General features: G+C 28.0%; 1 protein-coding gene across 1 annotated transcript in view; it reads left to right on the top strand.

Moving 5' to 3' along the window:
• Positions 1–17188, top strand: part of LOC125826958 (acetylornithine deacetylase-like) — a 291462-nt gene that overhangs the window by 46412 nt on the left and 227862 nt on the right. The window lies entirely within an intron of this gene.

Raw genomic sequence — 17188 nt, 5'->3', positions numbered from 1 at the left:
TTATGTCAACCAATCACTTTGTTAACATTGATACTCCATTAATCATATATGAATAATTGTATGTGACATCAACCTACCTAATTTCGCTCATTGACGGAGTCAAAATTTTCAAAAATATTTTTCTACTGAATCTATTTGCTTTTCTTTAGTCCCCACTACTGATTAGATGGGTATGTGTTTGGTTGATGAGTGTCAAAATTATAAATTTCATTGTTAAGTATATTTAAGATTTAATATATATGTATATTTTTATATCTTGAAGGGTATGTAATTGGTGTCTCTTTAGTCTAAATATAATTTACTATGCTATGGAGTTTTTGTAATTCTTTTGGTATATTTGAATATTTCTAAGGACTTTTTTGCATATATATTCCTGCTCAAGTTTTTTCAAGAATATTTTCTGAAAAGTTTTTCTTAAAGTTATCTATTTGAAGAGCAGTTTGTGTTTTGCTGACTGTTTTGGAATAAGAAAAGTTCTTAGAAAATTATTACTTTGTTTGGATTCCAAATAATGGTTAGAAGTAGTTGCTTAAATATACTTGTGAACAATTTTAGTTCTTTAAATTTGTTAAAATTGAATCGTTTTAACTTCTATCAGATATTTTAATATTCTATCAATTACATGTGAAAGAAACTATAAAAAAAAAACAAAGTTTATCCAGAAATAATAAAAACGTTCTATCGCATTTTAGAAATTACACCAAATTCTGAAAAATATACCGAAATAGCATAAATTACAAAAAATTCACCTTAAAATATGGATTCCTACTTTTTCATGGTTCTCATCAAATATAACTGACCAAATTTTAATTCATTCAGAAATCAGAACACTCCAAAAGATTTTTTTTTTAACTTTACTTTATTTATCAGAAATATAATTTAGTTATGTTACCAAATAAACAAGGTTTACTTCTCTATAGAACTTGTTTGGAAAAAGCATTTTGCGGCTAAATGTGAAAGATACTCAATTAAACAACAATATTAGGAAATTAATACTCAAAAGGGAAAAGAGAATCAAGAAAATACCTAAAAGGAGAATAAAAAGCAGACAGGAGAAATTGTTTAAGGATAGTGCTCAGAGTGGATAGTATTTTCTCCGTCTTATATTAGTCGTTTATTTTCTTCATTACATGCCTCTTAAAAATTTACAAATAAAAAGGATAATTTTACTTATTTACTCTTTAAGAAACTTTTCAAAAATTTCATAAACTTATTTACACTTTAAAAAGAAAAAGAAATAATTATAAAAATAAAATTAATTAATTTTATGTTAATTTTATTAATTAATAAGTAATTTAGAATAACTATTTTTAATCATATGAACAATTAATATAAAACAGAGAAAGTGAGGTACAACATAGGCAGGTGGAGTTCAAACTTCAAGGACAAATATCACTCAAACATGAGAGTCACTATCTTTTGTCTATCAACCTTATGGTATACCGTCTTTTGTGATTACTAAACTAGTTCGGAGGATAGTCTTTTACATTAATGATTCGAGATTGATCTCATTTTAATGTTTTTTGAGTCAAATCTGTTATATAAGACTTGTCTAACGTACTTTATATCTGCTGAATAATTTATAAGCTGTGACAAATATGATAGTGATTGTGAATATTTTATTTTATTTTTAAAAAAACTTGTGATATACTTCAACCTATTGGACAGTTTTTCTTTTGGGTAGGGGGTGGGGGGGGGGGGGGGGGGGAATTTCCAGCAGGTTCTTTGTCTTCCATTAATCATAATTCTATATTGAGCAAAAGAGCTGATAAAAGGGTCCTCTGTTGGCCCCTCTAATTATTAAATAAAATAAAAAAGTATAATACATATGGGAGTGTCCCCAAAGGGTAATAAAATGTAGAGCCAAATCCTACACTATTGTGCCCACCATCCCCAAGATTCTTGTATGTACCAATCAAGAAAGGTCACAAACCCAATAAATAAAGTAAGTACTTTCTTATAATTTATTATAAGTGTCTTATTTACACCTATTTTTAATTAAAAACATAAAATTTCAAAAATTTACATTTACTTTTTAAATTATGTGCACAGTCGAATTAAAAGATACTTAAATTGAATGGAGAGAGTAGATTGACATGTAAATATAGTCAATGCTATGATGTGGGGTCTTTTCTATGAGTAATTTTCTTCCAATCACATATACTCCATTTTTTTTTATGTTTTAATTATAATTAGTTAATGAGGTAGTAATGGACAACGAAGCAACTCTTTTTTTCAACAAAGAAATAAATAAATATTGTTACTGTGAAAGTATTATATTAAGCTGGCGTGGAAGTGGCCGTTTATAAATTATACCATCTCCGTTCTAATTTATGTAAATTTATTTTGAGTGGAGATAAAAAAAATAAATTAATTTTTGAATATATCATAATATTTGTACTGGCAATCTTAAAAATGTTATTATATTCATATGATGATAAAATGTCTCATGTATTATAGTAAGATGGAAAGCTCAAATCAAAGTGCTTTCAGTTATGTTATTTTTCTCAACAGACAGAGTAACAAACGTTTGTTCAATGTGTGTGAATGGTAAACTGTATTCACGTGTTTTCAAACGTCTATTAGGTAAGTTAATCACATAAAATATGACATCTTCCTTAGTTATAAGCATTAGCCTCGATTAAAATAACTTTAACATTTTACAGTTTATTGAAATTAATAGGTATAATTAAAGACGATGATATATTTTAAATGTTTAACGTATCTACATATTGAACACTTGAAAATCAATTTAAAAGATTTTCCTAAATTTGAATTAAAAGTTTCTAATATAAATATTTTATCATGCATTCAGATTTTCAATCGGAACAAATTGAGATAATGTGTCGAGGTATTGAGTAATCATATTCATCTTTCCTCAAAAAAAAATAAATGGAAATGCAGGCTAGTTTACTTTATCCTTCTCTAAATTATGCATCTTGGTTAAGTGGATTAATAAGTGTTTTCTTAATTTGCTACATAAATGTGACATGTAGATACTTAATAGCAACGCAAGGTTTGGGTAATTTTTAAGATTAAAGCATGTGTATTGTGATTAACAAAGCAATTTCAATAATCACTTAAAATCTTATATTTTGTCTGCTAGCTGGCAGTTACTATATAATATATAGTAGTTCTACTTATACTTTAATTTAGCTTAACGAAGAATCTTAATTGATTTTCTGACTCGATTAATCTTACAAAATTGTATTATTCTTATTTTAAATTTAAAGATTTTCATATCAAACAGGAATCTTGATAATGGGATTGGTACCAAGCTGTATTCATATGGGTTTAATTATAATGTCTTGGAACTATTAGACAGTTTATCAAACAGAAGCAAATTAAGAAATCATATTTTAGCAATTATTGCATGTGCATTTCTGGCAAAATTAAACTACACTGCACTAAATATATTTTATGCTTGATTTTCTAGAAGCATCTATAGAGAGCGATATAATTTATTTAAATATTGTATTTATTAAAATAATATAATATAATACATTATGAAGCAATATGTAACAAACATCTAAACAGAGTGTTAGGCATTGTTTTGACAAACTTTATTTAAGTAAATGTCTAGTGTTTTTTCAAGATTAAAATAAACCTATAGGATATAGTAATAAGAAAACTTCAACAAATTAGAACGAGGATAAATAATTAGATTAATACATAATAAAGTATTTATAAGTGAATGAAAAAATGGTCACTCAATTAGAACATGACACATGTTAACCAGCAAAATGTGACACGTGTCACATTCTAGCCTTGTCAAGACACGTGTCAAAAACCTTGACATGTGTAAATGGCCTCCCACATTGGTCAATGGTATTTTCTCTGTTAAATTTGATTTATTGATTTGCAAATTATTGGAAAAAATTAAGCAAATTCTATAAGTTTTTCTAGACAAATTCAATGCTTTCAAATCTCTGCAGAATCGACACTGCCATATTTTCCAGATTTCATAAGATGTAGTTGGTGATTATTTAGTATTTTTTCTTGAGGTGCGGAAAAAACACGATAAATAATTTAAAATGGATAAAGTAATTTAACAATTTCCAATTGTTATGACCTAAGTCACTTAATAATGTGTAACAAGAAATATACACGATAAATAATTTGAGATGGATAAAGTAATTTAACAATTTCTAATTGTTGTGACCTAAGTCGCTCAATAATGTGTAACAAAAAATATACACTAATAGAAATAAGCGAATTTCTTACTGATTTCTATTCTAACAAAAATGTGTTTGTTGGAAACTATTTTTGACGAATTTTTATTACCATAAGTGTTTTGATGAAAACGTTTGAGAAAAAATTGTAGATTTTTAGTAGCGATATTATTTTTTTTTAATTTTTAGTAGGTTAGTTGATTGACAACTTAAACTTCTATTATGTTACTAGTGAGATTTGATTTTCCGTCGTATAATCATTTCATCAAACATTATACCCATTTCATTATTGGTAATGCAAACTATTTCTCTACCACTTGGTTATAAATGAAAAGTTACAATATATATTTCTAATTCTTGATCTAGAGCCACTAGAGAGCAAATTTAACCAAGTAGTGGACCAACGAAAAAGTCAAATATTACCTTAGATCACTACATGATGTGAAAAGGTAACCCAAAATATTTTACCGAGCATTTATACCAAACTATATTAATAAAATATAAAGACATAATACATAAATATGAATCTTAACTTAGCGTCAGTTAGCAACTATGACTTTTAATTTTGGGTGTGCACTTAAACTTATACAAAATTGAGCAAATGAACACATGACATTCTACATGAAAATTTTGTGTCCTATTTGGTGTCCTACATGGCATCCTACGTGTATTATGTCATGTAGGACATGTGTATCTACTTGTTCAATTTTTTACAAGTTTAAGTGTCTACTTGTGCACAATCAAAGTTGAAAGACATATATAGTTGTCTGCTGAAGTTAAGTTAAGGATCATGTTTACATATTATGCCTATTCAAAATACATATTGATCCAACTAATTACATATGGTTAAGTAAGACATGTCAAAGTACAAACATATATTATTTTCTTGACAATACACAAACATATATTAATTAATATCATGCATTTATTAATTTATTATAAATATTTCGCGCAAAATCGAAGATGTCCTTTTCATTTCATGTTAAAGATTGTGGAGGAACGGGAATATATTTATCCTTTAAAAAAAATGGATGAAGAGATTGGTGGGGGGCACAAATCCTGAATAACGTAACAAGCTTTTCACATAAAGTTGATATATAATGTGGTGTTATACTCAATATGAATAGTCAAAAAAATTGAGTATATTCTACTTGCCTACTCATCATTCGACTTATATTAGTCAAATCATTTTCTTGAATAATATCTATGTTCTCCATTTGATTGGACAAACTGATGGACTCATTCATACACTTTCCCCCTCCTATGGGAAAAAATGATCCAAAAAAAAAAAACTCCCCAATTCTATAGGGAATTCTTTTTGAAAATGATGTATTTTTAGGGATCTATCGAAAATAATTGTTTTACTTTATTTCTGAGGTAGATGTGTTTATATTACTACATATATTTTATTTTTCTCAGACTTTATTGTGTGACACTATACTAAATATGTTGTTGTTGTTATGTATTCTCTATTCCTATTTGATACAACACTCATAATTGAAAAGTTTGGAGTCACTTGATTATCGAGATTAGGATATTGATATTAAATTTTAGATTATATTTATATATCTCGTAATTCTAACTTTGAAGTAAAATTAAAATTACATTTACTCGGTATCTAGTCATTGTTATTAGGTCAAACCAATGGGAAATTTATATTAGGTAAAATCAATATGAAATTTATATCAAAATCTTGATATTATATATATATATAAAAAAAAAAAAAAATTTATACTCTTGAGATAATTTCTTCTTTCATGATAACTTAATTAGAATATTTTTTATTTAAAAAAAAAAAAAAAAAAACTTGAGAAAGTATGTAAATTTTACTACTTTTTAGGAACAAAAAAATCAACTTCAAATTATACCAACGACATAGTGGAGAATTGAAAGGACGTCAATTGATTTTGTAAAGCACTTGAGGAACACTAACCACTTGACATGAGAAATTAAAATTAAAGTCCAAGTGACTCCATCTTTCACCTAGGCCAAAGGTCACAATATTCATGCCAAAAATGCAACTTGCCAACTTGACTATATTTAGGAATGATTAAAGATTTTTTTTAAAAAGGGGGAGAAATAGGTACATAGAAGTGGCCCTTCCTATAATACTTTGTTGGGTAATTTTGCTTCCACTTTTGAAGACTGAGGAGTATTGTTTGGCACAAGGAGAAAAATATGTGGTACAAATTATGAGAGAAAATAATTGATCGCATTACATCAAAATCAAATAATTGAATTTTAGTATACATAAAATTTATGAGAATTTTATATTACTTGACCATTGTTAGGTGTATGATGTTGGTATACTATGTGTTGGTATCCTATACGTTGTTCTTGATGCGATCATAGAAAATACTTTATTTAAAAGTGAAAGAGGGGCAAATGCTCGACGTTGTTACTCCTATGAAAAAGAGTGACAATCGATGTTGAATTGAAATTGTGCCCTTCTTTGGATACTAGGAATGAGATGGTATACCAAAGTTAGAATGGCGTGGAGAGTGGGCGCAATCTCTGGCTCAAGAACGTTTGGATTAAGCCAAAAAATTTCTTTTTATTTTAAAGTTTCCAACGTCCTTATTGAGAAAATCACTCAGTAAAATAACTAGTAGTCTCTGACTTGATCTTTGACTCATAAATTAAACTGATATGGAAGCATATTTCCAAAGGAATCTCTTACTTAATTTGTTGATTTTCTTCATTTCTTATTCGTAAGGGTGGAGCGATATTACTATGAATGAGTTTGAATTCTTATCACTTTTGTTAATATCTTGTATTAAAGTACAGATGAACTGTAAATACAATGATAAATTTAAAATTAATAATTAAATTTCAAATTCTAGCCCCGCTTTAGATGGTTTATAAATTCATCACAAAGTAAATTACTAAGAAAATTGAAAATCAATTATCCTTTACTTATTATGAATTATAATTATTTTAGAAAATAGGAGAGAATAAAGGAAGTCATAAAAGTGGGAAATGCTAGAAAGGTCCAAATATAGGAAGGAGAAATGTTTGGTGGGTTGAGAAAAGAATCTCTGCCTCCATCATTTGATGCTCTTTGTAATTTGTTCTTAGATTATTCATGTCTCTTTCATACCAAAAAATAAAAAAAAATTATTCCACTTGATACAAAATTTAAAAAAATAAAAAAGAATTTTGAATATTGTCGTCTCAAATTAATTATATGTGTTAAATGTATCGAAGTATCCTTTAATTCTTTAATTTTAAATAGAGTCGTCAAAATGGGCTTAGCCCATGGGGCCGGCCCAACCCTACCCGTTATTGGGGTAGGGTTGGGATAGAATTTTTCAAGCCCATTTAAAACTAGGGCTTATAAGCCCGGCCCATATAAGCCCTTGGCCCTTGAGGCTTGATCGGGGCTGGGTCGGGGTCGGCCCATGGGCCAAACATTTTTCTAAGAGTAATTTACAATAATCTCACTAGTATATAATCTAATTATTTGAATATACGCTATGTTGTAATATTATAAATCTTCGTACCTAGATAGTATCTCGAAATATATGGACTCAAAATTGGGTTAATTTGCTCTAGATACACTCTATCTAAGTAAATTCGCATGTATCTAGGATGCATATACAAATCTCGCGCCCTCGCCTCCCTCCTATCTTGCTTGTCACTCTCTTATCTCACTCGCATATCCAACATGCGAGATACATGCTAATTACACTAAATTTTTGTTAGTGTTATTGAAACAACATCATTGTTTGTCATATTTGATTTGAAAAACTTCTCATTTTTTTGATGTTATAGAATTATAAGTTTGAAAAGAAAAAAAAATTAAAAAAGAAAAACAGAAAGGCTAGCCCGCCCCAGCCCTCGGCCCTTCTAGGGTTGGGTTGGGCTGAGCATTTTCAGGCCCTACTAAATGAAGGGCCGGCCCGCCCTAGCCCTTCAAACTCCCTGACCCTCGAGGCTTGGGCCTGATGGAGGCTGGGCCGACTCTTTTTGACAGTTCTAATTTTAAATATGCATGTGAAAATTAAAGCTGAAACTAAAGATATGTCAAAAAAAGAAAAAAAAAAATGTAATATTTTTAAACAAATTAATTAAAATAGGAGAAACAAATTGAAACGGATGAAGTAAATAGATAGCTTCGAAAGTGCAGTGGCCACAAGCCCACAAGGCGAGAGAAATTATTGATTTGTGGTAGTACTTATTAGGAGTGACATCAAATTTATCAGATCGAAATAAAATAAAAATTGACACCACAATTTAGTATTATGGTATGGATTTTTGAAGTACTTTTGTTTTTTTGATATAGTATTTGGTATGTATAAAAAATATAAAATTATATTAGTAATAAATATACGAAATAATATTAGTCCAAAAATGATTATTAACTATGCTATATAAACTAAAATATATTTTTTGTTAATATATGAAGGAAAATAAAAGGGGAGCAAAACATTCCTTGTTAAGAAGAAAATAGTGCATACACACTCTAGTTAACTAACAAATAATGCATATATATATTTATCGTTTAACAAATATTATATATTACTATATATAATAAGTGAGAATATCTACTACTTAGCACATGACAAGTGTTGGATGTGCTAAGTAGTAAATATTCATGTGCTAAGTAGTAGATATTTTAAATTAATTTCTAAATATATAAATTTTATTTTTTAAAAAATAAAAAAAATCTATAATATATTTTTTGTAAAATATATCTGCTTCTAGAAATCTATATTTAATTTAAAATAGTTTAAATTTTAAATTATTGTTAACTATGGTAAAAAAAAAAAAATTATGTCTTTTAACATTCTAAATTGCTAATTATTGTTGTATGATTTGTAATATCTTTTACGCAATTTTCAAATAATAAAGGTTATTTCTTCTTTCTCAATTTATGTGGTACTAATAAAATTTTGAGATTCAATCAATTTTTATTTTTCTTTAAAATATTCTATTGTTAATTACTGTAAATTATTGTACTTTCTAAGTAATTTTCAAATAATATATATTATTTCATTTGTCCAAATTATGTGTCACCGATAAAATTTGAAGACTTAATCAGATCTTTTACATATTTTTATATCTTCTGAATATTTAAGTAAATAATTATTGTGATTTATAATATTTTATACAAATATAATAAGTGGGAATATCTACTACTTAGCACATGACAAGTGTTGGATGTGCTAAGTAGTAGATATTTTAAATTAATTTCTAAATATATAAATTTTATTTTTTAAAAAATAAAAAAAATCTATATTCAAAGAATATATTTTTTGTAAAATATATCTGCTTCTGGAAATCTATATTAATTTAAAATAGTTTAAATTTTTAATTATTGTTAACTATGGTAAAAAAAATTTATGTCTTTTAACATTCTAAATTGTTAATTATTGTTGTATGATTTGTTATATCTTTTACGCAATTTTCAAATAATAAAGGTTATTTCTTTTTTCTCAATTTATGTGGTACTAATAAAATTTCGAGATTCAATCAAAAAAAATTTCTTTAAAATATTCTATTGTTAATTACTGTAAATTATTGTATTTTCTAAGTAATTTTCAAATAATATATATATTATTTCATTTGTCCAATTTATGTGTCACCGATAAATTTGAAGACTTAATCAGATCTTTTACATATTTTTATATCTTTTGAATATTTAAGTAAATAATTATTGTGATTTATAATATTTTATACAATTATTTTTTAAAAATTAAACAACAAACAAAACGAATTCATCATAGGAAAATTACCAAAGCATCCTTCAATACATCAATAATGGGTCCCACTTTTTGTTTAAAAAAATATGCATATTGGGAGGATATTTTTGTCCAAAATGGAAATAGAATAAGTATAAAGCATTAAAGTCTTTTAAAATTTTAAATTGTTAATTCTTATTGTATGATTTCTAATACTTTTACGCCATTTTCAAATAATAGAAGTCATTTCTTCTTTCTCAATTTATGTAGTACTAAAAAAATTTTGAGATTCAATCAATTTTTTTTGTCTTTGAAATATTTCTAGCTGTTAATTACTGTAATTTATAGTACTTTCTAAGAAATTTTCAAATAATATATATTATTTCATTTGTCCCAATTTATGTGTCACCGGTAAAATTTGAAAAGTACAAGTGTTGGATGTGCTAAGTAGTAGATATTTCCACTTATTACATATAGTAATAATATAATATAATATTACTATATATAATAAGTGGGAATAGCTATTACTTAGCACATGAATATCTACATATTTTATATATTTATTATTTATTTTTATTTTATATATATATATAGTAATAAGTGTGAATATCTACTACTTAACACATGACAAGTGTTGGATGATATGTGCTTAGATAGTGTTGTACATTCTTCTTTTATGATTGTACCTTTAAAATTTATATTATTGGACAATTTAACACCATTAATTACCTACTACTTTATTAGCCGAAAAGTTAGACCTCATTTGAGCCCAATGTTTTCAATTTTCAATATATGTTGTCTATCTAGTTCTTTTTTTCAACCTTTTAGTTTAAACTTCTTGAAATTTAATTACCTATTTATTACTCTCTCTACACACTTTTAATTGTTATGATTTCCTTTTTAGAGTCAAACTATAAGAATTTTAACTAATATTTTACAATGTGTTTTTTCATCATATTCATATGCAAAAAATTACAATTTATAGAACTTTTTGTATAGATTTTGCATATTTAATTTTTTTTATTTAAAATATCAAATTAATACAATCTAATTTAACTTTGAAAATTAATATATTACTACTATTAATAAGAGTGAATGTGAGGAGCTTCCCGTTTATGGGAATTGACAAAAAAATCCTCAGATGTTACTTTTGTAATTTCACATGAAAAATGTAATTCAATTGGTTAGTTAAAGGAGTAGTGCATCATTTCATTTTTTGTATCTATTGGACTAATTTGTCCCCTTAAAACTACAAAAAATTCGCACAACTTTCTTAAAACATGGGCCCCACTTATTATTACTTAATTGTATTGCTTTGGTGATTGATATCAACTATTCTCTTTCCAATAATATTTCTCCAATATTGAATTTATATATTTTTTAAGAAATTATAAATAAAAGAGTAATATTACGATATCATTCTTTAAATATAATAAATATAATGTATTAAAAAATATAATTGAAAAATGACTATAATTAATGATAAGGGGTAAACTATCCATTAATTTCATAAAGTGGACAAGTATTGTAGGACATTCCAAAATAGTATAATAGACAATAATTATTGGACGGATGGAGTAAGATTAAGTCTTTCTTTCAGTACTTTTCTCACATTAATTAATTTCTCTCAGCATTCAATTAGTGAATCTTTAGTAGAATTAATTAGAATACTTTTTACTTAATAATACACACAATAAGCAATAAGAGGAAGCTTTCGTTGGTCTGTTCTTTTAAGGGTATGTTGCTAAACCATCAACACTGAAAGGTAGCTCTACTGATAATTGTGAAGAAAGCATATTAATGGATTAAAAATCAAAAAGAGGTAATTAAACCCTAAATTACTATAAAGACATCTATAAATTTTGGTTGAAGCTCAAAATCTATTAGCACCATATAAATTAGGATAGAGGAAATAACATATGTTATTTGAAATAACATGAAACGTACTAACAATAATTAGCAACTTCAAAATTTAAAGGACATACAAAAAATTTGATCAACTCTCAAAATTCTACAAATGTCACATAGTTTGGGATAGAAAAAGTAACATATACGTAAAATGTACTATAACTCATAATAATTAAATAACTTCAAAATCTAAAAGACATATACAAAATTGGCTTGACTTTCGAAATTCTATCAATGACACATAAATTGGGACAAAGAGAATATTGAAAATTACATATAAAGTATTATTAACCACAATAATCAACAACTTAAAATTTAAAGAACATAAAAAAAATTGTTTGACCGTTAAAATTTTATTAATGTCACATAAATTAAAATAAAAAATAAAAATATATGTTTGGCCCGTGCTAGCACGGGCTACTGTAACTAGTATATAACTAATACATGAATAACTAAAACCTGCATAACTAATACCTGCATAAAATAATACATACATTCACTCATACCTAATTTCTATATTACTAAAATCTACATAACTCTAATCAACTACCAAACGACCCCATACTAGTATATATATAATTGCCGTCTAACAAATAGTATACACTTTCTTCCTCTATCTTTTCAAACACTACTCCCCCAACTCTAATTCCAATAAACTTTTTTATAAGGTAAGATGCGACTTCCTCATTCAAACTCATGGTTTAATTTAACACAATGGAAAATTGCAAGAATGAGAATTCAAAAGGGAAAATTACTACAAACACACTTTTTTATAATAACATTTTTTATTCCTTAATTATTGATAAATTTTTGTTTTAATTTTATGGTGTTTAATTAAATATATTTGACCTTCAACTAATTGAAACGTATACTATTAATTTTTAAAATTTATCTTATCAATCAGTTCACTACTTAATCATATATGTTTTATTAAATTTATATTATTACTTCATGTTTGATGGTAAAAATAATCCAAAATATAACATATTTTCCTACTTAACGAGACTAAAACATACATATCAATTAGTTAAAGGTTAAATGTACTTTGTTATAAGGACTAATATTTTAAAAAATTATTTATAATTGACGGAACAAAAGTGCTATTATCCCTCAATATGGATCGATCCAACCCATTTGGAGCTCACTTGGTATTTGAAATTGACGGTTCTGGTCAGGTAGCCCATCATATTGATGGGTCTTAAAATAACAAGTTCAATCCATCACTACGTGGATTGCTAATTGCACGGGATCAATCCATTTTAATATGAATATTCATAAGATAATATTACATAGTATTACTATTTATTAATCAAATCTCAAATTAAAAGCAAAAGAAATTTAAAAATATTTTATTAAATTTGATTTCAAGTCAAGATTTTATTTGAAACATAGAAGTAGCTCATCAAATAGATGTTGAAATTAAAGTCATTTTTTTACTTCTGAAAGTGTTTGGCAAATATTAAAAGTAATTAAAAATAAGTCAAAAATGACTTAAAATAAGTTGGGAAGTGTTTGGGAAGGTGAAAAATGACTTAAAATAAGTCAAAAACTAAAAATAGGTCTCTCCCTACTTTTTATTTTTTGACTTAAAAGTCATTTCAATTTGACTTTTTATTTTCAACTTAAAAGTTATTTTTTTTAAGCCAATCCAAACGGGATCTAAAAGTACTGAGAAGCAAAAATATATGTTTTGAATTGTGTGCCCCTTCTCATAATTTAACGGGAAAAGGATAAAAAAACATGCTCCTATACTATGTGAAATGATCAAAAATGCCTTCGTTTATATTTTGGTCCATTTATGCTTTTATAGTCCGTGAAATAGGCTGAAAATGCCCTTAAATGAAACGGAAGCAAACGGAAAAACTTGAACACTAATTCAAATGACATTTATGCACCCATTCGCATATAATGCTTAGTCCAAAAACATTTTAGCAGATTCAAGGACATTTTTGAAGAACTTGAAGTGTTGTACTTAAAAAGCTAACATAAATATAACGAAAGAACTCACTGCTCTTCAATTTGTATTACCAGAATTTGACTACCACCGCTTTGTGGCAACTAATCAGCAATAATAATACTTGTTTCCAGCATTCAAACAAAGAGTAGTATTGTTATTCATTGATGAAAATTCAGATGATGTAAATATTAGATAATTCTCCATTTTAGAGTGTAAAAGAGAGTTTGTTTAAATAATAAAAAAAAAATATGATTTTATTTTATCATTTAAGAGTTGGAATCTAGTGGCTATGGTGGTTACTATTCATTTTATCTCATCTTTAATAATGTCGAAATTATCGAAGAAAATTCTACAAAATTTAGTAGAGGAGGGTAGGGTTTTGAAGGAGAAGGAAATAAATCTGGGAGAAAAATGGGGTTGGCTTCAGATGAAAAGACGGAGCAGACAAATTAACACTAATTAGTATTTAAGTTTTTCCGTTTGCTTCAGTTTTATTTAAGGGCATTTTTGACTCATTTCACTAGCTATAAAGGCATAAATGAACCAAAGTATAAATAAAGGATATTTTTTATCATTTCACATAGCATGTCCCTCTTTAAGAAAGAAATTTTAATAAGCAGTAGTTTTCTTTTTACATAGAAGTATTTATATAAAACTACCTTTTATCGCTCCTTACGTATCTCCAATCGTCTATTTTATTTATTTTTATTTATTCAATCTTAAAAATTAAGAAATAATTTATTATTAAGTGATATAATAAAATCATTTCTTTTATTTCTCTTGAATGAGTGTGTCAAGTTAATATTGGAGAAATAAAAATAGACGGAAGGAGTAACAATTTATCTATTGCCTAATTGAAAAAAAAGAGTAAAAGTCCATTACTCAATTATAAAAAATTATATAGCAAAGTCATTTTATTTTATTTTGTATCAATAAAATCATTCTAACTTAGAATTTTTCTTTTATAAAATTGCTCAACCAAAGTTGTGTTATAAGAAATCACTTATGTTATGTAGACATAAACCCACATATAAAACAAAATTATAGAAGACATGTATTTATAAAATAAATCAAAATACGTAATATAATTCGAACACTACTAGTAGTATTATTATGCAATCCGCAATGAAACTTCTATAATTCATGCAATGGAAAAATGTTTAAATATAATAAATAAACACTTAACAAGTAATAATATAATATATGGCAGTAGTAATTCCAAAAAGAACTGAAGATATCAAGTACCAACACAAATATCATGAATGATCCATCCTTTTATATTGTGTTTCAATCAAAGATTTTGAAAGTAAAAAAGGACATGGGGTGTGCTTGAAACGGAGGAAAGAAAATGGTTTTAATTTTCTCATGTTCGATTGTTTCTCTAGAAAAACAAGTTTCATAAAAGCACGTTGTAGAAGTAGCATTTCTCTCTATCCTTCAACACACCTCATCTACACCCCACCGACACTTTTTCCCTCTTTCCTTTGTTTGAAAAATAAATAAATAGTGTCCATGGCTCCATAAATACAATGGTTCATGGCACACATGTTGTAGCAACTATTTGGTCCTCCTTTTAAGAGTTGATGCTCTGTATTCAAAATAGACTCAACAGACATACAGCAATTTGATTACCCAAGTCAACTTACCACATAAAGTATTCCAACTTTGAGAAAATTCATAGCAATTTCAATGAAGAAAACTTCACATCAAGTTCTATATCAATACAGAAAATAGTTCCTCGAAACGAGGAAATCGTTCATATAAAACAGGTTGACTGCATTTTCCTATTGCTGGTTGTGCAAGTAAGCAAAAACACATTGACTTACTTAACTACCAAGGCAATTTTATGACCTAAAACCTAGGAAGAAATGACATCTTTAAACAGCAACTCTGTGTCTCAATATAGAAGCAGCAGCCTCAGGACAATTCAGTAACACTCCCTCGGTCTCAATTTATATGAAGGACTCCACTTTGAGAAATCCAGAATACACTTGACAGAATCAATCTCTATACAACTTTCTTCGTTGAACTATACAAGTTCTAAACTTTGATATGATCTTTTTGAGCCCGAGGGTATAGTGGAAACAACCTCTCTATCCCACAAGATTGTGGTAGGAGTAAGGTTTGCAGACGTATTTCTAATTTTAAAGAGAAACCATGCCAATACAAAGGCACTACATTGGAGAGTGACAACCGACTTTATAACACCAACAGAAAACTAGAAGAATATGAATAATCAAATATGAGCTCTAGCCCATGACTCTGTGGTAATGCAACCTCAGTTTCCTGCGACCACACAGAGCTTCATTGGCTACGAGTTACGGGTTTTTCATGAAAGACACAATGCAGAAAAGACTGCTGCAATAAACCAAGAGCCAAGAGAAGCGAAGAGATGAGAAATGTTCAGGTGGCTAGACACAGGTAGCAGTTTAACACCCACCAATCTTATCCCATGAATCATGAACTGCAATAAGAATCCTATGCAAACTAAAGAGAGTTGATATACAGCCCTAGAAGGGTCATGCCTGTGTGATAATATTTGTAACTTAGCATGTCGTAAACAACCTCTCTACCTTCTCAAGGTAAGGGTAATGCTTCGTGCACACCACCCTCCTTGGACCCCCCTTGTGGGATTACACTTTGTATGTTGCTGCATGTCATGGAGTAGTAAATACTAATTATAAATTCACTATACAGCCAGAGGACTTCCCGAAACTATAGAATCAACTACAAATAATCAGAAAACAGAAAATATTGAACTGATTCCATAACCAAATTTAGCTACATTGGGTTCTCAAACGAGAGATGATACTGGCCACCCAACCACTGATCACCAAAGAGCAGACCCAATGCATGAAGCATCCTGCATTCTCATGAGATCCGGGGAAGGGACGCACCAAAAGGGGGGGGGGGGGTGGTAAGAAGGCTAATCTAATATGGTATAAATAATTTTCTATGTTCTAATGGAACTGAACACTAAAGAATATCACCTATTAATAAGACCCAACTTACTGCAGAACTTTGTCCAGCCATATGCTTCGAGGTCCCAAGGCTACCTGACCATGTCCATGTTCTCATTTTGTCATCTTGTCACCCTTTTCACCTTTAACCTTTGCCTCACATATAATATTAGGAGTTGGGAGATTCTAAAAGTGGATCTATCTCTCCTCTCCCTTGACAATTGACAGGGGATTCTTCATGGAACTGCTTAACTCCACTCAGAAGCTCAAAATTTTCAAATTATGGAGGAAATATTTACCAGGACCGAGAAATTCCAGATTCAATAGAACTTTCAAATTAGGTTTGACTCAAATAGCAAACTAGATGATAAAACATACTTCCACTCCAAACTTGTTATTGAATATTATATCCAGCCCAGCCCTCCCTTCTCTCTCCTTCCCACTCTCTGTTGTCCCTTCCTCCTTTCCTCTCTGTTTAGAAAAGTAAGCACTGAGAGTTTCGTAGCA

The sequence above is a fragment of the Solanum verrucosum genome, unplaced genomic scaffold, assembly GCF_900185275.1.
Source record: "Solanum verrucosum unplaced genomic scaffold, falcon-dt-bn FXZP01000060.1, whole genome shotgun sequence".
NCBI lineage: Eukaryota > Viridiplantae > Streptophyta > Magnoliopsida > Solanales > Solanaceae > Solanum > Solanum verrucosum.
Note: the sequence above shows the minus strand (reverse complement) of the source record. Positions and strands in the feature narration are given on the sequence as shown.